The following is a 14,354-nucleotide window of genomic DNA, read 5'->3' as shown; positions in this document are numbered from 1 at the left end:
GTCAATTTGTTAATGCTCAAAATTGTAATTTTGCACTTTAATATATAACTTTATTGAATAAAAATATAATGCTATACTGATTTTCAAATAAACTATTGAAAATAGTGTTTCAATTTAATTTACAACCACTATGATCAACTTATGCTATTTCCTACCAGCATAAATTCATACATATCAGTGTCATTCAATCATGAATGACCACGTGAGCCAATTTTCTGTTTGTAAAAATTATTATTCTCAAATTAACTATTTCTAAATAATATACAATCATCTCCTTCATATGATAGACAATTAATAGGTATTAGTCAATGAATGAATGAATAAAATGTATAGTTATAACTTATTAGGATACTTTTTCTGATTTTATTTCTACAATTATATAAATCTAAGATTCTTAAATGTGCATTTTTATTCATAAGTGACGAATCCTCTGAAAGAGAAATTAGGAAAACTATTCCATTTCACAATAGCCTCAAAAAAAAAAAAAAATACTTGGGAATCAATCTACAATGAAAACTACAGAACACCAAAGAAATAAATTAAAGAAAACCTTAGAAGATAGAAAGATCTCCCATGTTCTTGGATAGGCAGAATTAATATTGTCAAAATGGCCATACTACCAAAAGTGCTATACAGATTCAATGCAATTCCAAACAAAATCTCAATGACATACCTCATAGAAATAGAGAAAGCAATCATGAAATTCATTTGGAAGAATAAGAGACCCAAAATAGCTAGAGCAATACTTAGCAGGAAGAGCAAGTCAGTTGGTATCACAATACTAGACCTTCAACTATACTACAGAGCAATAGTAACAAAAGCAGCACGGTATTGGCATCAAAATAGACAGACAGACCAATGGTACAGAATAGAGGACACAGACACAAACCCACATAAATACAGTTGTCTCATACAAGACAAATATGCCAAAAACATACAATGGAGAAAAGATAACCTCTTCAACAAATGATGCTGGGAAAACTGGAAATCCATATGCGACAAAAAGAAAACTAAAACCCTCTTTCTCACCTTGCACAAAACTCAACTCGAAGTGGATCAAGGACCTAGAAATTAGACCAGAGACACTGCACCAAATAGAAGAAAAAGTAGGCCCACATCTTCATCATGTTGACTTAGGACCAGACTTCCTTAACAAGACTCCCAAAGCACAATAAATAAAAACAAGGATCAATAAATCAGATGGATTCAAACTAAAAATATTTTTCTCAGCAAAGAATCCACAATGTGAAGAGAGAGCCTACAGAGTGGGAGAAAATCTTTGCCACACACACTTCAGACAGAGCACTAATCTCCAGAATCTATAAAGAACTCAAAAAACTTTACACCAAGAATAAAAATAACCCAAACAATAAAAGGGCTAAGGAAATGAGCAGGCACTTCACAGAAGATCTACAAACAATCAATAGATATATGAAAAAATGTTCAACCTCTCTAGTAATAAGAGAAATGCAAATCAAAACTACCCAACAATAAGTTTGACCCAGCTATCCCACTCCTTTAAATCCCAAAGGACTTAAAATCAGCATTCTGCAGTGACACAGCTACTACAGTGACACAGCTATATCGATGTTTATAGCAGCTCAATTCACAATAGCTAGATTGTGTAAGCTACCTAGATGCCCTTCAATAGATGAATGGATAAAGAAACTGTGGTATATATGCACAATGGAATTATTCAGCCATAAAAAAGAATAAAATTATGGCATTTGAGGTAAATGGATGGAGTTGGAGAATATCATACTAAGTGAAATCATCCAATCCCAAAAAACCAAAGGCCAAATGATTTCTCTAAGTGGATGATGATACATAACAGGGGGTAGGGGGAGGCTAGAATAGAGGAAGGATGGATTGTATAGGGGAAAATGAGGGGTGTTGAGGGATGGGGGAAGGAAAGATAATAGAGTGAGACAGTCATCATTACCCTATGTACATGTATGATTATACAAACAATGTGACTCTACTTCATGTACAACCAGAGAAATGAAATTTGTACTTCATTTGTGTATAATGAATCAAAATCAAAATCAATAAATAAATAAATAAAATTTAAAAAATTTCTAACATAAATTGCCCAATGTGGAAGATAGACTTCTACTATTTCTGAGAAAACCTTTCCCTAAATCTTATTAGGAGATAATTTAATTTATACTAACTAGATAGCTTCTATACCATCATTATTGGTAGTTGCATTATTTATTTTAGTCATGAGGTATGGAGGAGTTAAACCCCAAGATCACTAAAAATATATATTTTTATATCGCAGAATAAAAAGTAAGAAAGATTTGCTAAAAAAACTGAAAGTGCAAACAAGACTAGGGTGGATGATCATTTAAGATAGAAACCAACTTCTAGATACTGTTTTCTTCCATGCTGTTGATTTGTGGACAAATAATAAAATAATTGCCACACCTATCTCCTGTTGAAGCAGTCCTCTTTAGGACTGCACTTTGATAGGTTATATATACAAAACAACTGAAAAGGAATTAAAGTACTTTCTCAAAAGTTTACAGTTTTTACTACCTCAATCTTTCCTTTACTAGTTGAATAGAGTAACTTTTTTACTGTAATGAATCACAAATGATATTCCAAGTTAGAAGGAGTAACTAATTAATCTCAAAGAATACCTAAAAATTTCTGGTGCTGGTAATAGTTTCCAAAGGTATTGATTTTTCCAAGTTACTTAAAGATTCTTCCACCACAGAAGGTTTAGAAACAGGGACAGTTCTGGTTGTCTGCACAATTCAAAATGGCAGATACTCGGCTATTTTAAGCAAACATCTATTTAGAACACTGTTATTTTAATGCACAGAGCTTCAGCAAGTTTATCTATTCTTGCTGGCTTTGCTCAAAAGCTATGGCCTCCCAAAATCCTTTTCTTATAACTTCAATCAGATTTATATTTCTCAGTCCTCAATTCTGAAAACATTTTCAACCGATTTTCAATATAGTTATATTTCTTAAAAATCCTTGCATTGTGTACATGTATGTATTTTACATATTTCATGTAATAAGTTCTACAAAGAAATATTAATTATTGTTTCTCTCATAAGGGCTGCTATACTTTTATGGACTGAGTACTAGACAATTATTTTCAAGTTTATCACAAAAAATACTGCAATAAGCACAATAAGTACTTTTAACTGAGTATAAAATCAATAAATGAGAATAAAATGAATAAAAGAATGTATAAATAAGTAATTATGATAGCTCGCAAGGGCAAAACAAACCTTAAGCATACTCCTTGGGGAATGACAGATTATATATGAAAAATTCAGGCTAGTGTTTTCTTTCTTGGAGATTCATTAGTGTGATATTCCCAGTGGGCTATGTTTTATTCTATAGCAGGATTTCAACTATTACTGCCCATTTAGAATCACTGGGAGCTGTATAAAAGCAATACTGTTTCTACTTTCTTAAGAAATGTTTAATTGTCCACTATTATATTGTTACCTCTGGGCACTATGTTGTACAAGAAACCTCTAGAACTTATTCATCTTGCACAAGTGAAACTTTTACTCATTGAGCAATGACTCCCTCTTATGTTAAGTACTATAAACACACAGACGTGCACACACACACAAAACTTACACACACACACACTGTACTCACAAAAGAATTCAAGGAAACTTTTGGAGATGGTAGTTATGTTTATTAGCTTAATTATGGTGATGATACCATGGGAGTATGTAATATGTACACACTCATCAGATTGTAGATACTTGCAGATGTTTACATCAATTATAACCCCCAATTTGACAGACTTGGACCTATGCATAATCTATGAATTTGTCTACATTGACCACCATGTGATTTCATGTAACTTTTTTCCCACATTTTTATCCCAGTGAAATACATATAACGAAATTTACCATCTTAACCATTTTAAAGTGTATAGTTCACTTGTACTAAATGCATTTATAATGTGCAACATTCAGCACTATCTGTTTCCATAATTCTTTTATCTTGTAAAACTGAATCAGTACTGAAACTCTGAAATAATTAAGCCCCTACTCCCTTTTTTCTCACAGACCCTGATCATTCTCCTTTCTCATCTCTAGAAATTTTACTTTCCTAAATAACCTTCTCATATAAATGGAATCATACAATATTTGCCTTTTTGTAACCAATTTATTTTACTCAGCACAACATATTCAAGTTTCATCAATGCTGCAGTGTATTATGGAATTTCCTTAATTTTTAAGATGCAGTAGTATTCCATTAGATATGTCATACTTTGCTTGTGCCTTCAGCTGTTCATGAAAATTTAAGTCGTCTTCAATTTTCAATTATTGTGAATAACACTGACATGAATATAGATATGTAAATATGTCTTTGATTTCAATTTTGTTGAATACAGACAATCCTGACTTAGTGTGGGTCAACTTATGATTTTTCAACTTAACGATGGTGTCAGTGTAGTATATATTCTGTAGAAACCATACCTCAAATTTTAAATTTTAAACTTTCCCTGGGTTAGTGATATTTGGTGCAATAGTCTTTCATGGATGCAGTGCAACAGCTATCAGCTTCATCTCCACGTCAGTCGTGTGGTCAGAAGGATACTCTATAATGTACTGTTTCTAAGCTCTGATGTTTGATGATAGGTGTATTAGACACACCTTTGATTTACAATATCGTTAACGTAAGATGGATTTATCAGGACATGACCCTGTTATAAGTCAAGGAGCATCTGTATACACTGAAAGTGTAATTCCTGGATCATATCATCATTATAGCTTTGATTTTTTGAGGAACTGCCATATTATTTTCCAAACTGATTGTGCCATTTTACATTTCCACCAACAGTGCACAAGTGTTCCAATTCTCCACATCATCACCTTCTTTTTTGTTTCTCTAATACTAGTTATTTTAATTAGTGTGAGGTATTATTGTAGTTTTATTTGCTTTTCCTTGATATTTTAAATATCAAGCATCTTTTTCATGTGCTTATTGGTCATATCTTCTTGGGAGAAATATTTATTCAAGTGCTTTGCTCACTTTTGAATTGTGTGATTAGTTTATTTTGTTGATGACTTTTAGGAGTTCTTTATACATTTTATATAAAATCTTTAGCAAATATATAGTTAAATATATAGTTTACAAATATAGTCCACTTTATGGATTGCCTTTTTACTTGGTTGATAGTGTCTTTTTATGCACAGTTTTCATATTTTTTTGATATCCAGTTTGTTTATTATTTTCTTTTGTTTCCTGTGTCTTTGGTGTCATAGCCAAAAAAAAATCATTGCCAAATTTAACTCCATAAAGTTTTTTCCCTGTGTTTTCTTCTTCTGTTGTTTTTTTTTTTTTTTTGAGGATTTAATTACTTTATTTTCTGATTAACACACACACACATATATACATTATATATATATATATATTTATAAAGGAAGGGGATAAAGTGAAGTAGAAATTGCACTGTCCTGACACAGAGATCTGAAATCCTAGTCAAAATTAAGACCAATACTAAAGGCCAACTGATGGTTTTAAGGAAATAACTATAAGGAGTTTGGTAGAGGCATAGATAAAGTGAGTTTCATCATTAACCTCAAAAATGTACAAAAACAATTCTTAACAAAATTGGAGTCCATAGTTGTCAGGTATGCTCTGTTATGCATTGGTAGGTAAGTCTGTGTGATATGCCTGGTGTGATATAAGGAACAGCTCCTGTTGCCAAGCAGTATCTGCAGCTCACAGCAGAGTTCAGCAGTGGAATGGAGTGGAGAACGTAGGAAATAAGACACTGTCAGAGGCTGGTCACTTGACTTTACCTCCACAGTCTGGTACTTGAGTATTGGATTTGAAGAATACTATTATTTTAGATCTTACAGTTGAATTTTTGTTCCATTTGACTACATTTTTGTATATGGTTTTAGTTTAGTATCTAACTTCATCAGTTTTCATGGAGATATTTAGTTTTCTCAACACCATTTGTTAAAAGTACAATCATTTTTCTCATTGAAAGATCTTAATACCTTTGTCAAAAATCACTTCATGATTGCAGGGAGGGGTTTTCAACATGGCGGACTAGAGGGTGACTGCATTTCATATCACTCCAGTACTCAGGATTCAAGAAGAGGTATTGAGAGACTCAGGACCAACTCAGAGCTGCTGGGTGAGTCTCTCCCACTGGGCAGGGCTTCCTTGACTGGGCGGTAGTCCCAGAATGCAGGGAACTTCATGGAGTAGAATTACCCAGCGAGACTCCTACTGCTGGAGCGGTGAACCTGGACAACCGGGAGCGCTGTAGAGGAGGGCCACTCAGCAAGAAGCTTTGGCACAGAGAAAGGTTCCCAGGCCTGGGCAGCAGGAGCAGACCACAGGCAGCTTCCCAGAGGAGGGTCACCCAGCAAGATACTCACTCACAGGGCGAGGCTCCCCAGCCAAGGAAGTAGTTCCATACCCCAGTGAATGTCACAGAGGAGGGCTACTCAGTGAGAGACTCACTCACAAGGTGAGGCTCCCTGTCCCAGGAGGAAAGTCAGGACTCCAGGGAACATCACAGAGGAGGGCTGCACAGCCCAAGCGGTAGTTCTGGACTGAAGGGAACTTCTCGGAGGAGAGCTGCCCAGTGAGACATCCCCACCGGGTGAGTCTTCCCAGCTGGGTGAGGCTTTCCCACCAGGGTGGTCGAACCAGAGACCCAGGCCCAGACCAGATATGCTCTAGCCCACAGTCTAGTCCCCCTTTGGCTGACCATCAGTCAACAAGTGGAGACTCAGCCCACAAGCAGGGAATATACCCCACCACAAGGTCACCACCCCTAGAGGGGCAACATCCTTGTGGATCACTGCATTATCAAGTTCCTCCAAGACTTCAGGCTACTGAAGGCTAGGAGGTGAACTGTTGGAAATCTACAGGGACACTATAAGTCAATAGAGGAAATTTGCAATATCTCAGAGTTTCACTACTAGAGGGGTAGATACCTGGGCAATATGAGAAAACAAGGGAAGAAAATGTCCCAAACAAACCTAGATACTACATCAATAAAATCCAATGACAGCATGGCAGAAGAAATGTCAGAAAGGGAGTTCAGAATGTACATAATTAAAATGATCAGAGAAGCACACAATGAGATGAAAGAGCAAATGCAGGCTTTGAATGATCACACCAATCAACAGTTAAAAGAGCAAATGTAGGAAGCAAAAGATCATTTCAATAAAGAGTTAGAGATACTGGAAAAAAGAAACAGACATAAATCCTTAAAATGAAGGAAACAATAAACCAAATTAAAAACTCCATAGAAAGCATAACCAATAGGATAGAACACCTGGAAGACAGAACCTCAGACATTGAAGATGAAATATTTAATCTTGAAAACAAAGTTGGCCAAACAGAGAAGATGGTAAGAAATCATGAAAAGAATCTACGATAATTATGGGATAGCATGAAAATACCAAATTTAAGAATTATTGGAATTGAGGAAGGCACAGAGACACAAACCAAAGGAATGAACAATCTATTCAATGAAATAATATCAGAAAATCTCCCAAATCTGAAGAATGAAATGGAAAATCCAATACAAGAGACTCATAGGACACCAAGTGTACAAAATTACAACAGACCCACACCAAGACACATTATAATGGAAATAACCTAACATACAAAACAAAGACAGAATTTTAAAGACTGTGAGAGAAAACAATCAAATTACATTCAGGGGAAAACCAATACATATATCAGCAGATTTTTCAACCCAGACCCTAAAAGCTAGAAGGGCCTGGAACAACATTTTTCAAGCCCTGAAAGAAAACAGATGCCAACCAAGAATCTTACTCCCAGCAAAACTTACCTTCAGATTTGACGATGAAATAAAATCCCTCCATGATAAACAAATGCTAAAGGAACTGACAAAAAGAAAGCCAGCATTACAGAACATTCTCAGCAAAATATTCCATGAGGAAGAGATGAAAAACAATGATGCAAATCAGCAAAGGGAGGAACTACCCTAAAGGAATAGTCAAATAAAGGAGAAACCAAGTCATGTCAAAAACAAAAATGAGCCAAATGACCAGGAATACAAGTCATAACTCAATAATAATCCTGAATGTTAATGGCCTGAACTCATCAATCAAAAGACATAGACTGGCAGATTGGATTAAAAAGAAAGATCCAACAATATACTACCTGCAAGAGACTCGTCTCATACAAAGAGATACCCACAGACTAAAGGCGAAAGGATGGGAAAAAACATACCATGCACATGGACATAGCAAAAAAGCTGCAGTATCCATCCTGATATCAGATAATGTGAACTTCAAGCCAAAGTTAGTCAGAAGGGATAAAGAAGGACATTTCATATTGTTTGAGGGAAGCATAAATGAGCAAGACATAACAATCATAAACAATCAAATAGACCACAACACAATAATACTAGGTGACGTTAATACACCTCTTTCCCCACTGGACAGATCTTCCAAACAAAAATTGAACAAAGAAACCATAGACCTCAAAACACAATCAATAATTCAGACTTAATGGATATATATAAAATATGCCATCCAACAAAGAGCGAATACACTTTCTTCTCAGCAGCACATGGATCCTTCTCTAAAATATTCCATATATTATGCCACAAGGATACTGTTAGCAATTACAAGAAGATAGACATATTACCTTGTAATCTATCAGATCATAATGGATTGAAACTAGAAATAAATGACAGAATAAAAAACAGAAACTACTCCAACACCTGGAGATTAAATAATATGCTATTGAATAATGAATGGATAACAGAAGACATCAGGGAGAAATAAAAAAATTCTTAGAGGTAAATGAGAACAAAGATACATCATGTAAAAATCTCTGGGACACTATGAAAGATCAATGCTCATAAATCTAATGCATTTTTATATATAAGTGATGAATCCTCAGAATGAGAAGTTAGGAAAACTACCCCCTTCACAATAGCCTCAAAAAAAAAAAATACTTGGGAATCAATCTAACAAAAGAGGTGAATGTCCGCTACAATGAGAACTACAGAACACTAAAGAAAGAAATTAAAGAAAACCTTAGAAGATGGAGAGATCTCCCATGTTTTTGGATAGGCAGAATTAATATTGTCAAAATGGCCATACTACCAAAAGTGCTATACAGATTCAATGCAATTCCAATTAAAATCCCAAAGACATACTTTACAGAAATAAGGCAATCATGAAATTCATGTGGAAGAATAAGAATCTCAGAATATCTAAAGCAATCCTTAGCAGGAAGAGTGAAGCAGGGGGTATCACAATACCAGAACTTCAACTCTACTACAAAGCAATAGTAACAAATACAGTATGGTATTGGCACCAAAATAGACAGGTAGGTCAATGGTACAGAATAGAGGACACAGACGCAAACCCAAATAAATACAGTTATCTCATACTAGACAAAGGTGCCAAAAACATGCAATGAAGAAAAGATAGCCTCTTCAACAAATGGTGCTGGGAAAACTGGAAATCCATATGCAACAGAGTGAAATTAAACCCCTATCCCTCACCCTACACAAAACTCAACTCAAAATGAATCAAGGACCTTGGAATCAGACCAGAGACCCTACATCTCATAGAAGAAAAAGTAGATTCAAATCTTCAACATGTTGGCTTAGGATCAGACTTCCTTAACATGACTCACATATCACAAGAAATAAAAGCAAGAATCAATAACTGGAAAAGATTCAAACTAAAAATCTTTCTCTCAGCAAAGGAAACTATCAGCAATGTGAAGAGAGAGCCTATAGAGTGGGAGAAAATCTTTGCCCCTCATACTTCAGATAGAGCACTAATTTCCAGAATATATAAAGAACTCAAAAAACTCTACACGAAGAATACAAATAACCCAATCAACAAATGGGCTAAGGAAATGAACAGACACTTCACAGAAGATCTACAAGCAATGAACAGATGTATGAAAAAATGTTCAACATGTCTAGTAATAAGAGAAATGCAAATCAAAACTACCTTTAAGATTCCATCTTACCCCAATCAGAATGGCAATTATCAAGAATAAAAGCAACAATAGGTGTTGGCGAGGATGTGGGGAAAAAGGTACTCTCATCATTGTTGGTGGGGTTGCAAATTAGTGCAACCAATCTGGAAAGCAGTGTGGAGATTCCTTAGAAAACTTGGAATGGAATCACCATTTGACCCAGCTATCCCACTCCTTGGCCAAAGGACTTAAAATCAGCATACTACCGTGATGCAGCCACTTCAATGTTCATAGCTGCTTAATTCACAATAGCCAGATTGTGGAACCAACCTAGATGCCCTTCAATCGATGAATGAATAAAGAAACTGTGGTATATATATATATATATATATATATATATATATATATACATACACAAATATTACTCAGCCATAAAGAATAATAAAATTATGGCATTTGCAGGCAAATGGATAAAATTGGAGAATATCATGCTAAGTGAGATAAGCCAATCTCAAGAAACCAAAGGATGAATGATCCGCTGATAAGGGGATGATGATACATAATGGGGAATGGGAGGGAGGCAAGAATGGAGGAAGTGGGAAGTGTATAGAGGGAAAAGAGGGGTGGGAGGAGTGGGGGGAAGGGAAAAATAACAGTGGATCAAACACCATTATCCTATTTAAATGTATTATTACACAAATTGTATGCCTCTATTTAATGTACAGAGAAACAAGTTGTACCCCATTTGCTTAGAATAAAAAAAAAAATCACTTCATCTTATATGAGAGGGCTTGTGTATGGATTGTCTTAGTCTGTGTTACCATAACAAAATACCTTAAACTATGTAATTTGTAAATGGGAAAATTTTATTTCTCACAGTTTGGAATCTAGAAGTCAAATATTGGGTGTCTAGTAAATTTAGTTTCTATTGAGGGTCCAGTCTCTCTGCTACCAATATAACACCTGTTCTCACATTCTTACATGGAGGAAGGTGGAAGGGCAAAAGTGAGAACTTTGTATGAGGTTTCTTTCATAAGGGCACTAATGCAATCCTATGGTCAAGAGCCTTAATCATTTCCAAAAGGCCTTACTTCTTAATTTCACCACGATGTTGATTGTTTCAATATGAATTTTGTAGGGGATAGATATTCAGCACTCATTATTCTTTTGGTCTATGTATCTGTCATTATACTGGCACCATGTTGTTGTCATTATCATAACTTTGCAGTCAGTTTTAAAATCAGGAAGTACCAAGTCCGCCATCATTTTCTTTTTGAATTTTACTTTTTGCTGGGCTATTTGGTGTCCCTTGGAATTCCATTTGAATTTTAGGATAGATCTTACTATTTCTGCAAAAACTTATCATTGGTATTTTGATAGATAGATAGATAGATAGATAGATAGATAGATAGATCTATTTGTAGATAACTTTGGGTAATATTGACATTTTAGCAATACTACAATCTTCCAATCCATAAATATGGGATGTTTCCTTTTATGTATGCTTTCTTTAATTGATATTTGATCTCTTACACTGCACAAGTCTTTCACTTGTTTGGTTCATTCTGAAGTATTTTATTTTTTACAATGCTATTATAAATTAAATGATTTTGAAAGTGTACATTAACGTATGTAAGTGCAATTAATTTGTTAAGTATATCATTCTATTCTGCTAAATTAATTATTATCAATAATGGGTTTTATTGTGTAGTCTTCAGTGTTTTCTATACAGAAAAATCACAATTCTGTGAACAGATATGATTTTAATTCTTTTGTAATTTGGATGGTTTTTATTTCTATTTCTTGTCTAATTCCTTTGGTTGGAACTTCTAGTACTTTATTGAACAGAAGTGATAAAAGAAGGCATCCTTGCTTTGTTTCTGATCTTAGAGGAAAAGTTTTCAGTCTTTCACCTTTTAGCATGTTGTTTGCTGAGAGTTTTTCATCCAACTTTAGCTATGTCTTGCCAAGTTGATGTAGTTTCTTTATTCTTATTTGTTAAAGTTTTTATCATAAAATAATATTACATTTTAAAAATATGTTTACTGCATCAGTTGAGATGACTGTTTTTCCTTCTCATTTTTATAATTATGTTTTATGTTTTATATTATGTTGATTTTTTTATGCTGAATCATTCTTACATTCCTGTAATAAATCCTATTTGATCATGATGTATAATTTGTTTAATTTGCTACTAAATTCAGTTTTCTAGTATTTTTTTGAGAGTTTTTACTTCAATATCCTTTAGATCTACACTTTTATTTTGGTGTTTTTTTTTTTTTTCTGGCTTTAGTATCAAAGTAATTCTGGTACCATACATTGAGTTTGGAAGCATTCTATCCTCTTCAAACTTTTTGAAAATTTTAAAAAGTGTTTGTATCAGTATTTCTTTAAACATTTGGTGAAATTCACCTAGAAAAGTCATCAGATCAATCCCTTCTTTGTCTGGAGGTGTTTGATTATTGATTCAATCTCTGTAGCAATTAGAGTTGTATTCACATTTCTATTTCTTCATGATTAAGTGTTGGTCGGTTTTTTTTTTTCCAGAAATTGTCCATTTCATCTAGTTCAACAAATCTGTCACCAGTCTATTAATCATAGTCTTCTCTTTAAATCTTGTTTTATTTTTATACAATTAGTAGTAAAGTTCCCACTTTCAGTTGTGATTTTAGTAATTGAGTCTTCTCTCTTCTACTTGGTGCATCTAGCTAAGTGGTTTTGCTGATATTTTCAAAGAATCAACTTTTAATTTCACTACTTTTTTATATTTTTATTCTTATTTCTTTTCTCTCTGACCTAATCTTCATAATTTCCTTCTCTGTGCTACTGTTTTATTTTTTTTTCTTATTTTTCTAGTCCTTAAGTCATAAAGTCAGATCACTCATCTGATATCTCTCTTGTTTGTTATGCTAAGTGTTTATAGTTGTAAAATTTCCTTTGAGTACTGCTTTTACTTTGTCCCTTCAGTTTTGGTACATACTATTTTCTCTCTCATTCATCCCTTAATAAGTATTTTCTAATTTCCCTTGAGATTTCTTCTTTGATCTATTTATTTTTTCAGAGTGTACTGTTTCTGTGCCCATAATGATGTTCCTAAAACCTGTCAGATATTCTGTAAGAAGTGTGGCAAGCACCAATCCCATGAAGTGACACAGTACAAAAAGGGCACGTATTCTCTGTATGCTCAGGGAAAGCAGCATTGTGACAGGAAACAGAGTAGCTATGGTGGGCGCACTAAAATGATTTAAAAAGATTATGCTGAGGCTTGAATGTGTTGAGCCCAACTGCAGAACTAAAAGAATCCTGGCTATTAAGAGATGCAAGCATTTTGAACTGGGCAGAGATAAGAAAAGAAAGGGTCAAGCAATCCAGTTCTAAGCTTCATATTTTAATTTTGTTTGAAAGAAATAAAATCTTGAGGTTATGTTCACTTAATTTTGTTTCAGTTGGTTTTTGGAAGGAATAAATTAGAGCCATCAACAACAACAATAATGAAAGAGTATATTGCTTTAACTCCACAAATATCGTGAAACTTCTAGATTCATTTCTGTTTTCATTTCTAAACTCACCCCATTAGAGTCAGAGAAGATACTTTATATCATATCTTGTTTTTAAAGCCTGGTGATACTTGATTTATGGTCTAACATGGAAAATGTCCCACACACATTTAGGAAGAGCATATATACTTATAACAGATAACATATTTGGTCTATTGTGTTAAGTCCTTCATTTATTCACTTATTTTCTCTATGGTTGTTCTATCCACTATGGAGAGAGAGGTATGGGAGTCTCCACCTAATTGTAGAACTCTCTCTCTTCAGTCCTGTTAGTTTTCACTTCGCATATTTTTATATTCTGTCATTAAGTGCATAAATGTTTGTGATGGGTTACTTCTATATTAAACTTTTATTAAAATATTATATTTTCTTTGTCATTTTTTTCCTCATACATTTTTACCTTTATACTCTGTTTTGTCTGATGTTAGTATTGCCACCCCTGCTTCATTTTGGTTACTATTTGCAGGGAATAACTTTTCCCCTTCTGTGAGTCTTTTAAAGGAGGTGTATAGTTGTACCATGTGGTTTCATCCATTTTGACAATTCCTATCTTTTGGTTGCAAATATTAATCATTTTGGTTTGGATTTGAGGTGTCCCTGAAAAGCTCATATGTGAGACAATGAAAGGTTTAGAGGAGAAGTGATTTGATTATGAGAATTTTAACCCAATCAGTGAATTGATTCCTTACTGGGATTAACTGAATGGTAACTGAGGGTGGGTAGATTGTGGTGGGATGAGGTGGGTCTTTAGGGGAATGCTTTTGGGGTATATATTTTGTATCTGACAAGTGGATTCTCTCTGCTTTCTGATCATTATGTGACCTGCTTCCCTCCACCATACTCTTCCATCCTGATGTTCTTCCT

General features: G+C 34.2%; 1 pseudogene; it reads left to right on the top strand.

The window, feature by feature from the left end:
• LOC124982235 (60S ribosomal protein L36a-like) overlaps positions 1-13,311 on the top strand; it is a 35,913-nt pseudogene extending 22,602 nt beyond the window's left edge.
• The last annotated feature ends 1,043 nt before the right edge of the window (positions 13,312-14,354 follow it).

The sequence above is a fragment of the Sciurus carolinensis genome, chromosome 1 (assembly GCF_902686445.1).
Source record: "Sciurus carolinensis chromosome 1, mSciCar1.2, whole genome shotgun sequence".
Classification (NCBI taxonomy): Eukaryota; Metazoa; Chordata; class Mammalia; order Rodentia; family Sciuridae; genus Sciurus; species Sciurus carolinensis.
The sequence above is the reverse complement of the archived record's forward strand: the minus strand, read 5'-3'. Positions and strand labels throughout refer to the sequence as shown.